The following is a 5766-nucleotide window of genomic DNA, read 5'->3' on the forward strand; positions in this document are numbered from 1 at the left end:
AACAGCAGTATTAGGTATAGCACACATATTATGCCAATATTTAACAGATACTTCGTTTTTTGGTTAAAACTTATATCTGTTATATAATACCAGTCAATTTTGACTGTGCCTGGTGTTTTTTTAACAACAACAACAACAATAGTGAGCCAGCAAGTCACATAAGGTGATTCTTTTCAGGGGTTTCCAGGTAGAGAATACTTGCCCTTTCCTTCCTCTAGGGGCGCTGTGGGACTGTGCAGCTTGCCCAAGGCCACACAGGCTGGCCCTGCTTCCAGGAGGCACAGTGGGGAATTGAACTCCCAAACCTCTGGCTCCACAGCCAGATACCGAAACCGCTAAGCTATCCTGCCACCTTGAAAAGCACAGAAGGAGTTTTGAAACAGGGAGAAAATATTGAATCTGAGGAATGAAGGGAGAAAGTGAACGCGGAAACAGGAGGAGAAAAGGGGGAGTGGTTTCACATGGGAGATATTTCATTCAAAAAAGCAAACACCCAAACCAACAGTAAATTAAAGCACATTTTTATAATTATTTCAGAATAAGCATCCACCTAAAAGCACACAAAGGTAATGCTGAGATTTTATTTTTAAAATTGGTTAGCTCGACCTCTATGAGTTCACCTTGGACTGGAGTTCCCACTTTATCCTGTCACATCTGGGGGAGGTGTGGCCAAGCCGTAATTCAACAGGTGCAGCATTCTCAGGAAGGGACGAGCCCTCAAGGAACAAGGACTGAGGCCAGTGTAGGAGGCAAGAGAGACGTAAATAGGTCAGCCGCTGTGCCAAAACTCAAATCAAGTTTTCTTCCTGCTTTGCAGAACTGCAATTTTTCGGGGAGGGGGGGTTGTCAGTGTTTATTTTTTTACTTCAAGTTTCTTTTGAGTAGTTCTTCTTTCCAAGCAGCCGCTGTCCTGCTTCTTTAGAGAAGAACAAGAACAAGTCAGACCGGTCATGCAAGGTTGAGATGTCATCCTCAAGTTTCCAGTCAAGCAGCCCTGGTCTTCTACCCATCCCGCCCCCTTTTCCCTCCTGGTTCTTTCAGTTGGTCGCTCCTGTTACCTGCAAGGTGGTTCATTCCTTGCTGGGATGTTTTGAAGGTAAGACTGTTCCCTTAGCTGGACTGGAGCAGCAGGTTTTAAGGTGGCCTCTGGTCCTCTTGTTCAATTTTTCCTGTGTTCGACGGTCTGTTCAGATTAAGTTTCTTGTACAGATTTTCAAGCTTTAAAATCTCCCCATCCACCGTTAGCCACACCTGGACAGAACCCACCTTTCTTCTGCCTTTGGGAGAGAGGTATTTTAATTCAAAACTCAAACGTGTCGTCATTCAAAACAAGGGCTTGCTCCTAATTAAAAGCATTGCAATCATCCGGGCACCAAAAAAATCAAATTGCTTCATTTCTGTGCTGAGGATGACGCTGCGGTTTAATGATGATGATGATCGTATGCCGTCGAGTCAATACTGATTTATGGTGAGCCTTCTCAGAATTTCCTAGGTAGACAGGACTCAGAGGTGGTTTATTCCCTTCATCTGCGGGCAGCCCTGGGACTTTGCAGCTTGCCCAAGGCTACACAGGCTGGCTCTACACACAGAAGGCACAGGGGGAATCAAACTCCCAACTTCTGCTTCCACAGGCCTAAGTTTCTGCTCTTCTAGCAACAACAAACGTTGTGCCTCTATAGTTTGGCACCCTGGGTCTTCAACCTCAGTTGCCCTACTCTAGTAATGGCGGTGGAGCCCCATTTTTGGTTCACCAAGGCTTTTGGGGCTGATGCTTTTAAAGCAACAGCTATTCTGTAGCTCAAAAGGGACGTGGTGGCGCTGCGGGCTAAACCGCAGAAGCCTGTGCTGCAGGGTCAGAAGACCAAGCAGTGGTAAGATCGAATCCACGCAACGGAGTGAGCTCCCATCGCTTGTCCCAGCTCCCGCCAACCTAGCTGTTCGAAAGCATGTAAATGCAAGTAGATAAATAGGGACCACCTCGGTGGGAAGGTAACAGCGTTACGTGTCTAAGTCGCACTGGCCATGTGACCACGGAAGATTGTCTTCGGACAAACGCTGGCTCTACGGCTTGGAAACGGGGATGAGCACCGCCCCCTAGAGTCGAACATGACTGGACAAAAATTGTCAAGGGGAACCTTTACCTTTACCTTTATTCTGTAGCTCGGCATGTCCAGCCACTTCTGTAAACAACGAAATTGGCTGGACGGAGGAGGCCGATGCCTTGACGTGAAGCATTTCAAACCCATCCACTCCCAGGATTTACGAAATATTTTGAAACCAGTACTTCAAGCCTAATTATGCAGCTCCGAAAAAGGTTTAACAGTAATAAACCACCCTAAAAGGAGAACAGGAAAATCCAGACTGTGAAGATGAGACATGTGGCTCGGTGAGTAGGCAGCAGAGATCTGGTGTAGGCGTGCGGCCGAGAGGGTTTATTTGGAACTGTGCTGCTTCCTGTATTTATTTATTTATTGGTTGCACACATTGAATGGTGTGGGTTTCAGCTGTTCTGTTGAACACCAGTAGATGGGGATGTTTGGCCTCATATGAACAAGCACGCAAAGCCATTTCAAGAAAAAATGCATTTGAAAAACTTGTGTTTTCTACCTCTGCCACTTGGAGAATCATTCGCTTTGATATATTAAAGACGCCTCTCTGCTCTGGAAAATTTAGGTTTTTTTTCAAAGAAAAGGCACCCTTCCTTCAGGCAGAAGTAGCCGTTTCATGCTAATTCACTGACGGAGCAAAAGTACTTATGCTGGTATTTTTAGGCACTGCACATGGGGGTTTTTTTTTCTGCTCCAGTGATGCAATCGGTTTTATTCTAATTTTAAAGGAAGGACAGAAATAGAAAAGACCAAAATGGAACATATGCAACAATATAGCAAGAACGGAAAACAAAATAAGTTATCCGGCGTGGAATAATATATTGTGGGTATGCCCGGTGAATTATATCAGAAAGTTTTGGATATCCCGGACAACCCAGACAATATAGTTGCTGACCTAGAGCCAGACATCCTGGAGAGTGAAGTCAAGTGGGCCTTAGAAAGCCTGGCTAACAACAAGGCCAGTGGAGGTGATGACATTCCAGTTGAACTATTTAAAATCTTAAAGAATGATGTTGTTAAGGTGCTACATTCAATATGCCAACAAGTTTGGAAAACTCAACAGTGGCCAGAGGACTGGAAAAGATCAGTCTACATCCCAATACCAAAGAAGGGCAGTGCCAAAGAATGCTCCAACTACCGGACAATTGCACTCATCTCACACGCCAGCAAGGTTATGCTCAAAATCCTCCAAGGTAGGCTTCAGCAGTATGTGGACCGAGAACTCCCAGAAGTACAAGCGGGATTCCGAAGGGGCAGAGGAACTCGAGACCAAATTGCCAACATCCGCTGGATTATGGAGAAAGCCAGAGAGTTCCAGAAAAATATCTACTTCTGCTTCATTGACTATGCGAAAGCCTTTGACTGTGTGGACCACAGCAAACTATGGCAAGTCCTAAAAGAAATGGGAGCGCCTGACCACCTTATCCATCTCCTGAGAAACCTATATGTGGCACAGGAAGCAACAGTTAGAACTGGATGTGGAACAACGGATTGGTTCAAAATTGGGAAAGGAGTACGACAAGGCTGTATATTGTCACCCTGCTTATTCAACTTATATGCAGAATACATCATGCGGAAGGCTGGACTGGAGGAATCCCAAGCCAGAATTAAGATTGCCGGAAGAAATATAAACAACCTCCGATATGCAGATGATACCACTCTGATGGCGGAAAGTGAGGAGAAACTAAAGAACCTTGTAATGAGGGTGAAAGACAAGAGTGCAAAAAACGGTCTGAAACTCAACATCAAAAAAACTAAGATCATGGCCACTGGTCCCATCACCTCCTGGGAAATAGAAGGGGAAGATATGGAGGCAGTGACAGATTTTACTTTCTTGGCCTCCATGATCACTGCAGATGGAGACAGCAGCCCCGAAATTAAAAGACGCCTGCTTCTTGGGAGGAAAGCAATGACAAACCTTGACAGCATCTTAAAAAGCAGAGACATCACCTTGCCAACAAAAGTCCGAATAGTCAAAGCTATGGTTTTTCCTGTAGTGTTGTATGGAAGTGAGAACTGGACCATAAAGAAAGCTGACCGCCAAAGAACTGATGCCTTTGAATTTTGGTGCTGGAGGAGACTCTTGAGAGTTCCCTGGACTGCAAAGAGAACAAACCTATCAATTCTAAAGGAAATCAACCCCGAGTGCTCATTGGAAGGACAGATCCTGAAGCTGAGGCTCCAGTACTTTGGCCATCTCATGAGAAGAGAAGACTCCCTAGAAAAGACCCTGATGTTGGGAAAGTGTGGAGGCAAGAGGAGAAGGGGACGACAGAGGACAACATGGTTGGACAGTGTCATCAAAGCGACCAATATGACTTTGACCAAACTCCGGGAGGCAGTGGAAGACAGGAGGGCCTGGCGTGCTCTGGTCCATGGGGTCACGAAGAGTCGGACACGACTAAACAACTGAACACACACCGGTGACATGCAGAGTCAGAACAGAAAAAAAAACAAATCCTGTTCCATGAAAATGTACCTACGTATGGCTGGAGTGACACCTTGCAATAAACTGGAGAAACTATTTTTAGTGGATTCGCTGCACACTGCAAACCCACTGATAACCCAAACCCAAATAGCAGCATTTTTTAAAAAATAAAATCTAGTGTGCACATTGCTACTATGGCTGTTTGGGGGGCTGTTGCAACAACCCATGATGGGAGCAACATGCTTTGTTCCCGCTTCATTTTTATTTTTTATTTTAAAAGTATTTATGTGCCTCTTTGGAGGTACAGTTTTAATTACAGTTTTGTGTTTTTTTTAAAGGGCTCTCATAGCCACATGCGTGATCAGAAGTGTAAAGGAGGAAAAAAAAGTGAAGATACAACTGTGATCAAAGGAGGGTGGCATATGGGAGCATTAGGAAGGGGAAGATGGGCGGAAGGGGGGTCCTGTACTGCTCCCAACTGCAATGTTCTCTGTAATACCAGAGTAGAGAAAAACTCAGTTCGGGTGCCATTTTGAACTGCTTTAGGGCTTGGCATCGTATGCTGCGGCAGGCTGCAGATTCAATCCATTTTCTCTGGACAAGGTAGTTTAAACCTATACTCTGTATAGCATACATAGCAGTGATGGCGAAACTATGGCACATGTGGCAAAGCTAGCACGCAGAGCCCTCTCTGTGGGCACACGAGCCATAAGTCACCATAGAGAAATACTTACCTGTCCTCCGATCCCGGATTTTGGCACTCCCCTCTGCTGGTGCAGTGGTCCAGCAGAGGGGTGCAATGGGGGACTGGAAGACCGGTAAGTATTTCTTTGTTAATACCACCCATGGGGGGGGGGGGAAACAAGCATTTAACCCTTGCAGTGCATGAGCAGTTGTTTTTTCTAAACCAAAACCTCAGCATTACAAAGATATCTGGAGAGCGGGATCTGAAGGCCTTAGGAATGGACCTCAACAGATGGGAAACCCTGATATCTGGGCGTTCAGTCTGGAGGCAGGCGGTGCATCATGGCCTCTCCCAATTTGAAGAGACCCTTGTCCAGCAGGCCAAGGCTAAGAGGCAGTCACAAAACCAGCAAAACCAGGGAGCTGGACAGGGGACAGATTGTATTTGTCTTCAGTGTGGAAGAGATTGTCACTCTTGAATTGGCCTTCTCAGCCAGACTAGATGCTGTTCCAAATCCTCCATACAGAGCACGTTACCATAGTCTC

The 5766-nt window shown here is 45.8% G+C and overlaps 1 long non-coding RNA gene across 2 annotated transcripts; it reads right to left on the reverse strand.

The window, feature by feature from the left end:
- Positions 1-208: 208 nt before the first annotated feature.
- LOC144586093 (uncharacterized) lies at positions 209-2398 on the reverse strand. 2 transcript variants are annotated; one of them, XR_013540822.1, is made up of 4 exons: positions 2148-2398; positions 1059-1277; positions 621-916; positions 209-352 (listed from the first exon to the last, which is right to left on the reverse strand). It is a non-coding gene; the product is annotated as an uncharacterized LOC144586093 (long non-coding RNA). The 2 variants fall into 2 exon arrangements; XR_013540821.1 differs by having other exon boundaries at positions 621-1277.
- Positions 2399-5766: the final 3368 nt, after the last annotated feature.

This window comes from Pogona vitticeps, chromosome 1 (genome assembly GCF_051106095.1).
Source record: "Pogona vitticeps strain Pit_001003342236 chromosome 1, PviZW2.1, whole genome shotgun sequence".
In the NCBI taxonomy this organism is placed as follows: domain Eukaryota; kingdom Metazoa; phylum Chordata; class Lepidosauria; order Squamata; family Agamidae; genus Pogona; species Pogona vitticeps.